Source organism: Halyomorpha halys, unplaced genomic scaffold (assembly GCF_000696795.3).
Source record: "Halyomorpha halys isolate HHAL.00 unplaced genomic scaffold, Hhal_1.1 Scaffold71.1, whole genome shotgun sequence".
NCBI lineage: Eukaryota > Metazoa > Arthropoda > Insecta > Hemiptera > Pentatomidae > Halyomorpha > Halyomorpha halys.
The window spans coordinates 2,470,894-2,484,462 of NW_027107476.1; the positions used below are offsets into that span (position 1 = coordinate 2,470,894).

Sequence of the window (13,569 nt, forward strand, 5' to 3'; positions counted from 1 at the left end):
TTTTTATTTGATCACTGCATAAGAATGTATACAAAAATATATAAATATGTATTACTATACTATATGTTAGTTTAATTTATAAATATTATATTATATTTTTACTGCATCTTCATCAGTTGAAGAGGTATTAGTGTATAAAACTTTAGTTGAACACAATTTCGAAATTGACAAATTTCCATGACAAGTTCCGAAGATGATCATGGGGTGACTTGGGATTTTTAATAATAATTTTAAATCTGATTATCGGATTTTAAGTCTCTTAAAATGTAAAACCACTAATTAAGAAGAATTAAAAAAAAAATGTTTATATCTATTACAAAGGTTTGCAATTTAAAACAATAAATACCATTAAACCAATAAATATGAGTAATAGCAAATTTAAAGTAATCGAAGAAGAAAATTCGTTCCATTATCTGTATAATTTAATAAAATAATTCTCTAAAAAAATACTCAAAATTCCTCGACGTTTTGGTGTTCTGCCGTCAAAATAGCCCTGACGAAGCCCTCCAACGTGGGGCGAAACGTTGGCTCAATAAAATAGTATATTTCTACTATTTGAGTTTTTTTGACCGCACCCGGACCATATTCCTTTCATCTCTACACACGGTCAATCAATAATCTTCCAATACTATGGTTTAATGTTTATTCGTCATACGTATTTTCACACTGTTGCCAAGGATATCTTAATTAATTTTAAATTGAATAATTATATGAAACATAAAGTTAAATGTTAAAGTTTTTTACATTCTGTTATGAACTCTGTACTTATCAATTTTTATTGTTTATATTATATCTTTCTTCAGAATATATGTCAATTATTTATATTTAATGATTCCATAAATCTTATTTATTTTTGTTTATTTAATTCCTCAATTACAAATTTTTTATTATTATTTTATAGGTTATTTTTTTTTAATATTTTAATTTTATGAATCAAAATTATTCAATAATTATAACATTGTAAATCGTAAGCAGTTTTTTTACTTTTATTAACCCATTATATCCAATACATTATGAATTGTTAAAAACATATCTAATTGTTATAATAACCATGTAAGGCCCATCAGGCCGAAATTAAGAAAAATGTAATATCCAAACCTTATCTTTTTATTTTTTAATAACTATATGTCTCCTTTGAATAATATAAAAAATATTTATTCAGACGTTTCAGTAAAGGTATTAAGATAGAAATACATTTGATAGCTACTTATCCGTGCTTAGCAACGGTTTTGTACAACAGAGCAGTAATTAATAAAGAAAATTGATTATAACTTTTAAAACTTAATGAAAAAAAAAACCGTAACTTTATTAACTTTACTCTTCACTTACTGAATACATCTTTCTATAATAAGTTAATTTATACAATAATCTGTGGTATACATTAGAGAAATACGGTTTTATAATTAACTGAGAAAAATAAGTTTTTCTCTTAATATAATTTCATCTAATTGTAAAGTATATCTTGACTGACTCATCCTAAGGAATACTGGAGAACCGTTCTTCAATGGTTATGGAATAATTTATTAACATATCCTCCTGTTACTAATAAATATTATTTTATTATTTTTTAAAGAACTTAATAATGACATAAATTATATTTTAGAAGGTCTGATTAAGGCAGCTGGACTGGAATGCACTTGTTGGTCCCGGAGTAATTTTGATCAAGGTACTATGAGGCCCTATTGTTAGAAGACTGGAGGCACTAAGGCCTAGGGCAAGAAGAGGTCGATGAACTCCTGCCCTTCGGCTCAAGGGCCACAAGGACACCCTGGTCAGTGTTCTCTTCTTCGAGCGCCTCTTCGTAACTAACACAACCACTTCCTTATTTAATGCTTCACTAAGCCACGAAGGTTCGTTCCGCTCGGAGTGGAACGAAGTCTCTCCATCTAAAAGTCTGTACGTAAATTTTGGCCGTACCATAAATCTGTTTTACTCCTATCTAAGACATTAATATTGCCAATTGGATTCATGACTCTGAATTTTCTCAACGACCTGAATAGTCGTTCGTAATTTATGCCACGTTTTCATTACTTTCTAGAAATGAAATGATTAGTTTTTGGTTTAAATTACGTATGATCAAGTACATTTAACTGTAGTGCCACAATATTCAATACAGTTTTAGTATCTCCAATAATATAAAAACAAAACAAAAAATTTAAAATACTGATATAATATTAAAAAAATAATTTGTTCTTCATTTATATTCCGGATAAAATCTTTAATAATTATTAAACTTCTTAATCAATTCTAAAAAAAAATTGAAGCTGGTAGTCATAACTTAGCCTCGTTTCCATTACTTTATAAAAACGAAATGAATAATTAAATTACATTTTACGTATAATAATTCATCAACCGAATGAAAATCATTAAGGAAATAATAAATAACGAATCAATATTTAACAGATAAATTAATTATTATATAATGTTTTTTTTTACCCTTTGTATATATATTTTTAATGCCATTTTCTGGAGATTACTTTTAGTTCTGAAATTTCTATTGGTAAGGTAGTTATCTATATTTCAAGGGTAATGAAAAGTTGATTTCATAAAAGTTGGATTAATGGTTCGATCGATTATGCCTGAAGACAAATTTGACTTCAGACTGATACGGAACTAATTGATTCTTAATATCTAAAACTTATAAAGCGAGTGAAAATTTTCTATACTGAGGACAAATATCTATTACATTAGTTAGTGAGGAAACAAAATTGATTGCATTTGCAGACTGGATAGATTATACGGAATCAAGTCGTTAACAGCTTATTAATTTTTATGATTTTTTATTTCAATTCTTGTTTGTTCATATCATTAATATTACTTACTATTAATCATTATAGTACAAGAGCCCGCAGGAAAAAAGTCAGTTATTTTACCCCAATGTTTAGTTACATTAATGAAAACTATATATAATTACTAGTCAAAATTGATAAGTCTGTAAAGTATAGTATGGGAGAATAAAAATGGCTACAGCTTTAAAACGTTAAAAAATATTATTTTTTCATTCCAACCACTATATCTTTAAAACTACCATCGACACTAGAAAACTTAGTAAAATACCATTTAAAGTAGGGCGAATTTGCAAAAATATGAGCCTTAGAAAAAGCTTTTTATGTTTAATAGTTACTGAAATACAATTTTTTAAAAAATTAACTGAAAAATAATTATCTAGTGATTTAATATAAGGAAATCTATATCTCAGGAACCATCAGCCATGCAGATGCCTGCATTCATATTAAACCCAATTTATTGTACGATGAACAGTGTATCATCTTAGGGATTGTAGTTTTTATATTTTCTCAAATAAATCGATTTCTCATTGTTCGGAAAAAAACTATCCAGGCAATGATTTAAAAATAAATATATAGGAATTAAATTTGTCTTCTTGATATTTTTTATTGATAACCATTATTTTTATTTTCAATACTTATTCTTCAATTTATATATCCGCAGTAAATTTGAGTAATTAAATAGTAGGGTATATTGCATAAATAAATGTATATATTATTATCATATAAGTTGTTCAAAATTCCCATTTAGACAATTTGATTTTTCATCCAAAAATACAACATATTTTACATCTGCAGACATAAAATTATAACAACGAAAGAAATTAACAAACCACTTTATTTAAAAATAAAAGAAACAATATAAAATAAGAAAGATTCCCATCAATTTCATTTATTGAACCATTATATTGGCATATTTTAGAAAATCATATTCAAAATTTTAACATGTGTTGTTTATAAATCGTTTTTTTATTGAACAATGAGTAAAAATATCTTTTCTAGCTTCTGTTGTATTATGTATAGTTATATGAGATGTTAGTGAACCTTACCTTGACAGTGTACCTTAAGAGAACCATGTGATCAGTAATGGACCTAAAAAAAAAGAAAAAAAAATCAATTAGAAATCTGAAATATATCCTTGTTTAGTAGCACTTATCTAGATAAAAACAGAATATCGACTAGAAATTGACCTAAATTCCTATCTAGAAAATTTTCTGTTTCATTAAAATCACATTTATATCCTATCTTCCGGAATTACCCTCAATGTTGGACCACAATCAGCAACCATCTCCGACCATCTTCATTTACAAAAAAAATCCGAGAACCATGTTACTCGGATAAATGGTACATTCTAACATAAGAGATTTCGACGTCATTAATACAAGGATGTGAAAGATAATTAATTGATACAATAATTTAAATCAAATATAAATAAAATTAATTCAATAGTGATTGGTGGTAGCATACCAATGATCATTTTTTTTACTTTTATCTGTTATTTTATTTTATTAATAATTAATTGTAGTTATGTCATCGATTCGCGCCATTATACTTTCATGTTGGTACTAAAAGGGAGTCCCTCTCTCTTTTCCTCTCATTTTTTTATTTAGTTTTAATTTGTTATTGGTTTACAATTATAAACTACCATATTCAAAGAGTTTTTAAGGTAGGATATTGAAACGTGAAATAAAAAGTGAGTATATTTGGCTGTATACCACATTTCTAAACATTCTGCAAAGTAGTTAGGGGATATGTTTGAAGGGTGAAAATAATCACATTACAAAAGAATATTTCAATGTGAAATAAAACAAGTTAAAGAATCAGTAAAATAGATTAGTTTATTCCACTTTGACTTTGATGCACTGCTTAAATTTTAACATATGATGCAATGGAATTTTGAAAGCTATATACTCTCTCTAAAAAAAAATAAAAAACCCAAACAATCCATTTCGATATCCGATGGAATTAGGAAATCGGATTTAAATTCCTATCAGGAATTAATCTAACCATAGTGGATGCAGAAGTATTTAAGTAATTTGATCTAATTGGAACCTCGTACCTTAAAAGAGGTCTAAATGTCACGGCTTGTTTGGCCTTTTAATGACACATTCTATGGATCAATTATGGAAACCGAATACTTTCAAATTAGAATTGGATTCGGTTGATTCATATAAATCGAAGGTCAATAATAATTAAAAAGTAATTTCAATATTTTTGGATTAATACCATGGTTCAAGGCTAAATTTTATTTTTGGTGTAAGATTTTTTAACAAATACTATAATATATTAGTAAAAATATACTATATACTTTTATTAGTATAGTACATTAAACGTTTAATAAATATTTAAGATATATGTTTTTAATATACCCTCTGTCTAATTTTTTACTTTTATTCCTCTAAGCCTAAATATTCCTTAGACTCCTTTGTTCCCTTCAATCCCAATACATACCAAAAAAATAAATAAATAAGTAATTTACATATGTTATTTATTGAGCAATTTGGTAGGCTTTATTGTGGTAAAAACCCCTTACAAACCAGATCAAACTGCTATCATTCCACAAACTGGACATAGATTCCAATTTGATTTATCTAAAATCTAACAGGAAAAAAAAAATTCAAACAAATTTTTAAAAAAATGATCTCTGTAGAAGATATAGGAAATATAGGATCGAGAAAAATATAGGAATCGAACTACTAATAAAAAATAAGATGTACAAAATAAAAATTCGTGTTGTTCCAATCTTATAAACACTAAAGACCCGACAATAAATAGGCAAAGTTCAAAAATGAAATAAACATATAAACTAAGTGCTATCAAATACAGTTAGGATGTGGAAACAAAAAATCAATAACAAAATAAAAACATTTATCTTTATCTATTTCACTCTTACTCAGTTATATTACAAATCTTTAACATTTACTAGTTAGTTATTACAGTACACACTCGGTTATAACACAATTGTTATATATCTAGTAATTAATCTTAATTCGTGCTCTATGGTTTTTTAAATTTTATTTTATTAGTGTTTAATAATTAATTAGGAAAATTATTTTTAAAAAAATTTTTTTCCTAACTTCCAATACATACATACAAATGCATAATACAAATGATAAATGTATACTGGCATACTACTGCCTTGGATGCTAGTATACATTTGACATTTGTGTGTATGTATTATATAAATTTAATAATAAAGGAGGTTACGAAAAAAAAATTATTTTAAAATCAAAAAATTTTTTTTCAGACATGATTAAGCTAACAATAAAGTCGGGAAACGTCGCCAAAATATAGTTGTTTTATAATTCACTGAACCTTAAAAAAACATATCAGTAACAGTCAAAAAAGAAATTATAAATAAATATATATATTTAAATATAATACACATATTATAAATTAAAATGTTCCGTTGGTGTAATTTAATATTTAGTAATTTCATTATAAATTACGCTATTTATTAAAACATTTTAAAAAATATAAATAAATGATACTTCAGGATGTACAACTAAATTAAATTAATTTTGTGCTAAAAAAATTAAAAAATGCAGATTTTAGATAACCTCTCTAAGATAACCTTCTGAAATTCATAATGTCTAATGAAATAAAAGTAAAAACAAACATCGGGTCATAAACAGCGTGAGATTTCTTATACACGGGAGCGTTATAATGAATTTTTTCTATACTTGGCTTATTCTAAATTTATGTCGAGATTTTTTTTTTTGAAATTGATAGCTTTATTTATTGATAGATATTACAATCTGCCACACAGTTGTGGGCAATTGGTAATAGTGATGAATGATCTCATACATACTAAAAAAAAAATAAATAAAATAAAAATCTCTTAAAATATATATAAACAAAATGAACATAATCAAACTATCTGTATTTCGAGATTAAATGTTTACTGCCATCCATTTGTATTGCGATCATTTTATACGCGGAAATCACTAACGTAAGAATGCCACATCATTAGCATTAGCTTCTAGATTAAAACCCTTCAAGAGTCAACAATTTTATGACGTGAAAGCAATATATATATAATCAATTATGGTACAACTCTTATATATGAAAATAATAGCATTGTATAGGAAGGCGTTCATATATAATTGTATTATTCATTATAAATAGAATAAGATTTATATGTGATTGATAGCCATTAAAAGTAAAAGGTCATACAGTCAATTTCGATCTTTAAGAATATATTCAAAGGAATACTCGTAATTATGTGCATCCCTCCAAGGCATCCAACGGGAACTAGATATGTCCCTGGAATGTCAATTATGACAGGGTTTTATTTTCATACATTCCCCATGAACCGACGTCATTATCCTCTTAAATAAATAACAGAGGTATCGAAGATGTTATTAAAGGAATTAAATGTTATTAGCTTTGAGGAGTTGTGCACTAAGTTTAATAAAAAAATATATAGGAAGAGGTGAAGGCAGGTTGCATAACGGACGATCTGTGATAGACCCGTTCCGATCTAGTTGGATCTAGTAGTCCGATCAATCAGTCTACACTAACGGTCTGGTGATTAGTGTCTTTAGATGTATTCATAAGTTATTTATTCCAGGCTACTATGGAGGATGTGAAAATTATCGGCGAGTTCGTTCGAAAGATGGAAATGAGGTTGTCCCATATATCTAATGCGAGTGAAGTTTGGAATTCAGGTTAATGATTACACACACACACACAAAACATAATCATACTTATGCATCAATAAGTAGAGAATAACTATAATGATAATAATACATTTAGGTCTCGAAATCACAACTTTACATCACTTTCAAGATCAACTTATTAAAGTTTAACTGAAACCTATTCCATACCTGATCATTAAGCATCCCATTTGGTAACGCAGCAAATCTTAATAACAAGTCTGCTTAGCAGTAGATTCTTTGAAAAAAAATGACAGTTTTGAGTCTAGTGATATTGAATTTATGATTTATTAACACTATATATTTTTTTTCGAATTGTTTAGGTATAATTTTATAAACATAGAAAAAAAAGTTGCATTTTTGATAAATAATATTTATTAGTGTTTATTTATCTAATAATGGAATGATAAGAATAGTTTGTGATTCAGTTATTTAATGTACTTGGGAAATATTGCAAAATAATTAAAGCATTTCTTCTAGCCATCAATATAGGTATTCATGATGTGTTAAATGTAAAATGTTTTACTATGTTAAATTTTAAAAGTATAGGATTGTAAGCAGCCATATTTAATGTCATATTAAATGTTAAATGCATTAGAGCTTCTAGCGGATTTTCTGAGAAACCTGTTTTATAACCTTTCCTTCCAAAACTTTATGTTATTGTTCACTTATAAGTTTTGATTAAAGTAATTTATTGACACTTAATTGACAACTGTCGTTACATCATTATTATTGTAATCTATTGCTTTATTAGTTTTTAAAACATCGAAAACAATACTAATACACAATTAAAACACAAACTACGAGCAACTAACCTAATACGACAACAAACAAAACCGTGACGAGCTCAGCTGGTTTGTTGGGTGAAGTCATTCTTCATTTAACAGACTCACAACCGTGTTATTTGAGTTTTAACATGGTAAAAGAAGGCAATATTTCTCCATTTAACACGCTTCAACGTATGCTAACTAAAGATCACTAATGTGTTCGCAATGAAAAGTTTAATCTTTTTTTTCTCTCTCTTGCATTCAGAGAATCGAATATGAAAAATAAATAACATGTATATTTTTTATATTTTAACTTCATCGAATAATGCATCTTTCCATTATAACTTCATAGACAAAACAATAACTATATTATAAATAAAAGTGACAATATATATTTTTTCTATTTGGTCGGACCAGAGTACAAACTGCCAAAATAAAAATACCGTGAGACCTCAATACTACTTTCAATCTCAATCAAGCCGATTGAAAAGTGTTATTTAATACGCCCACTAAAGATTTTAGTATATTAAACTATTTATAAAAACCCATTATTAATAAATTGTTTTTCTCGAAACAAGTTGGACTGATTCAAGAATTGACGGGTGTATCCCGTAATCAGAAGACAGAATCGTTTTCCCAAATTCCCAACAAATCCCAATCCACCGATCCCTATGTAATGGACATGTGAAATTCAAATTTAATGTAAATTGAATTTTAATTTGTAATTCATTCTGGAATTACAAGTTTTCTAGTAAATCAATTTTTTAAGTAAATCATATTGCTACTAGTCTAGAATCCCAAAATGTACTTTTTTCTCATTTTTATTTTATTAGAGCTCAAATGGGGTTATACATGTTTATGGGATACTTAAACTTAGTACTTTTTGATTTTGCATTTTAAGAGACACGCTTCTACAAGACTGAGCAATGCACCATGTTATGCTCCAGCTAGGTGTTTATTATTTTACGATCCCCTAATAAAGGTGAAGCATTTTATGACTCTATCTTCGCCAGTTTATACTCGGAATATTCTCTTTGAACCATTAACCTTAACCACTTATGCCTCGGTATGCGATCCTAAACATTAACCATTCCACCCCCTATAAAAAGGAAAACTGTTTCTAGATCATCAATTGGGAAAGGTGACGGCACTCCCCATAGTAAAATGCTCAATTAACATTTTAAACAAATAACATAAACCATGAAACTGGTTTAAATAGTTTACAGTATAACAGCTCTACGGAGTCCATTACGCCTAACAAGAGACACCTTGTGATGTTGTAAAGGTGAGCATTATTAGACGGTTTATGGCTTTTCTGGAGACTCTTGTTATGGGACAATTATTCCACTCCTTTGCGAATGCGGAACTCTTGTCGACAGTGAGAGTGTTATTGTAATAGCTGCGATACCAATTGGCAGCAGCAGTGACAAAGTAACTGGAACTCTATCGTTACCGGCGCCTTGTCGTTAATAAAACCCGTTATCAATCCGACCCGGATTAGAGAAAAATATTGCCTTAGTGATACAACCTCATTTGATGCTATTTCATTATCTGTTCTTATGATTGATGTTAGTATTTATATGAGTTACAAGAAATTTATACATCTGTTACAAAGCATAACAAGGGAGCAGGCAACATTTTCTCCATATCTACAGTGGTAGTTTGTTGAATACATAAAAGCAGTATCCACTTTATATTGGCATTGAAAATAAAACATACTATGACTAAATGTCAAATAGGGAGTACTGGATGTTAAGGGCAGTAAAGGCAATATTATCATTTGAGAATATTTCCTTGTGCAATGACTTCACTCACTTTATTTCCACAAAATTCAACAATCTTAACGGCAAAAATCACCTCAGCTGAGTATTGTCCAAGAGTAATACCAGTTGAGTATAACCAGAAACACAAAAATAAATTTGTTTAGACAACAAACAAAATTTCAGAACCTAAACTTATTAATACAATCAAAATAACAATACGTTATTTTAAACATAATGTTTTAAAGAAAATTAGCACCCCTTTTTTCCCAAGAGTTTTGAGAATTTTGAAAAAGATCTTGAATCCGCTGTTATAATGACAGATTTTTGGACGTCTCAAGGATTCTGGAATTATATAGGATTATTGTGGGAATTCAAGTTTTGAAACAATTTCGTTATTTATGGTTTTGTTTTCAGTACCATTTGCGAGCAAATTGGCAAAAAATTTAAAAAAATTGTTTGTGGATTATAGGGATTTATGTCTCTGGGGCGCGACGGCTAAAAAAAAATATCCAAAATGAAGGAAAAAAGTCTCGGGCGTTCGGGGATTCTCGAACTATGAAGGATTATTTCAAGAATTCGAATTCTGAAACAATTTTGTTATTTAGGATTTGTTTTTTCAGTACGGTCTGCGAGAAAATCGGCTAAACTGTAGAAAATTGTTTGTGGTTTATTGGAATTTATGTCTCTGGAACGCGAAAGCCGAAAAAATTGTCTTTCCATAATACGATATAATCGCTCTTCTAATTACATTTTTTATGAGAATCCTTTGTTGAACATTTCTCTTTCCGCTGAAAATTCTAGAGTTGAGTTTGCTGGAGAAATACTAGAAGAGGTTAAAAAGTCGACTTCATTACAAAAAAAAACTTTATGTTTTTAGTCCTGAGTCTTAAACATCCCGTATATATGTGTGTTTGTTGGAAACAATCCAAAAAGTCCAAAAAAGACTCAATAAATACAAAACTCTGGACTTATTAGACTTCTTTGGTTGATGTGTCTTTTAGGAATGTTGATACGAGATGGGCTGCATTTTGTCTTCGTCTATGTTGTACTTGTCATTTCTGTTCTACTGATTCATGGTTTTGTGATTGCATTCTTCAATTGAATCTATAAATTCTTGACCGATTTTGTTCATTTTTTTCAGTTGTTAGAATTTTCAATTTCAAGGCACTTTTTTCCGATGAAATATCAATCGGAATATATAATCAGCAATTAAGAAAATCTCAAGAAATGATACATGTCATAACAATATATGAAACAAATTATATATTAAAATATTATAAGGCTATTCTATCCTGCTTAGTAAGAATGGAATATCTCAATAACCAATGAAATTAGATGTTACTGGATTTAAATAAGTGAATTATTAATGAGCACTAAATCAGTGGCTTGGACTAACAACAATCGTCCAAATTTCTTAATTCAGAATGAAATTGAAAAATCGAAGTTGAATATAATCAGAAACCAGAATGAATATATGTTGTTATGTACGTAGATATGGACAACCCATGTATTTCTATCTGTATTATTCAATAATTTTTTTTTTTTTAATTTTTAAAGTAATAATTAAAGCAATCTAATGATGCTACTTAATATTAGGAATAAAAAATATCCGAAAAGCACTGAAAAATGCTATAGATGTGTACTGAACTATTCGGAACTGTCAATCGTCTAGGTACAATCACTTCATTAATTAATTTATAATTCTTGAAAATAGAAATATTTATCTTTAAGTTTAATCTCAATGGACTTAAATAATTAGAAAACTGACAATATTATTACAAGATATGTATATAAGAACTTCATATTCTTACCATGAAGCTCTTTGGATAAAGTCGGCTAATTAAATAAGAGTTTTTATTACTCCAAATGATCACCCAAAAAACATAAATTATCCGCTGTGGCTTCCAAGTTATAAAATACATACATTTTTTAATGAGTGGGAACCCAACTACGCAAGTCGAACTTACATAAAAAGTAAGCAGAGATGATTTTAATACCTATTTTATTTCGAAAATATTTTAATATGAAATCTTCGCATATGTAATGGCTAGTCTTTACGTATGCAAATTATTCTCTGCGTGAAATTGTACTCGTATGAATATTTGCAAATTATTACAAACAACCCGCTACTGAAATATTTTTATGACTTGTTTGTCGTTGCAGTATCAACTATGATCTTTGAATAAACTCCACTTTTTTTTAATATATTTTATTCATGTTTTCAAAATAAAAATGTTTAATGTGTGCCCTTAGTGGCTTATCATTAATAATATTAAAAAAATACTATGTTTCATTTAGCCGAATAAGAAATGGACATCTTTTATTGGTATCAAATACGTACTTTTTTTTTTTTTAACTTGAATTCTGTATATGTATATCAACAACAATATCCAATTTGTTTTAGATTAATGGATAAGAAGACGTGAATTTAACAAAAGTATTTAATTTCGTATTTAAGGAATTCTATAGATTAATAATAAAAAATAGAAAACAGTTTAACAACTTTTATATTATTATCATTCCATTATTTTGATGCCACAAAATGTATTCAACATATGAGTAGTGGAAACATATCTAATCAATTTATTTAAAATATACTTTTTATGTGTCTATATGATACTCTATATGATTAAATCCAAAAAAAGAAAGTTATGTAAAATATATAAAATCCTAGTGTATCTAAAAAATTAACATTAAATGATGCTCATCTTACAAAACAAAAATTAATTTATTTTGTATTTGACGTATTTTATAGTTTCTACCGCAGTCTGTGGTTAATTTTGGACAACGAAAAAACTTATATTTTATTTGTCAAATATGCTATCATTCAAACAAAACTGAAATATGGAATAATTTATTTTTAGAAACTTGAAATTATTTTTTAATTCAACATTTACATGCGAAATTTCTGTAATCATTACGAATAAGGTGTCAATCTCAAAGAAAAATAAATAAATTGCAGTCTTTTAGATAAACGTGGAACAGTTATATTAATAGGAATCCCACTTTTTTTTCCTACTCGGAAGAAGGAGAAAAAAAAATCAAAAATTACTACGCCAGAAATGTAATAATATACTACAAAAAATATTTCTGCTAATTTGAAGAGTTCATTTCGAATGAACGTTGTTAGTTCACTAATTGGTGGAGAAGGAAATGAATCGACATAGGGAAAATTACAGGTATTTCAACTGGGCTACTGTACTTGTTTTTGGAGCGAAAACAGCTTCAGAAGGATTTATTTTTTTCTAATATTTGTTTCTTATAAGCAAAGAAATATTTTCTTAGGATTCTGTATAATAATTGTCTATAATTAGTTATTTATAACGTATTTTCTCATAATTTTGATAAAGTATAGTAAATGTTTTTAGGTGGGAGAATGACGGAGTCCAAAATTAAGATTTTTTGTTATGGTACAAAAATGAATAGTAAAACTTTTGGAAGTTATAAGATGACTATTTACTCGTTAATTTTTTTTCCTGATTTTTAATTTTTAGGAAATTCTTCAGATTTATATTTCCATATAGATTTTTACATTTTAGATGGCTCTTCACTCTTATATTTTTATACGGATTTTTATTTTTTTGAGAGCTCTTCA

The 13,569-nt window shown here is 27.7% G+C and overlaps 1 non-coding gene across 1 annotated transcript in view; it reads right to left on the reverse strand.

The window, feature by feature from the left end:
• Positions 1 to 3,813: 3,813 nt before the first annotated feature.
• LOC106692795 (uncharacterized) overlaps positions 3,814 to 13,569 on the reverse strand; it is a 377,688-nt gene continuing 367,932 nt past the window's right edge. The window contains exon 5 of the transcript XR_010842978.1: positions 3,814 to 3,878. This is a non-coding gene — a transcript (uncharacterized protein). The remainder of the gene's footprint in view (positions 3,879 to 13,569) is intronic.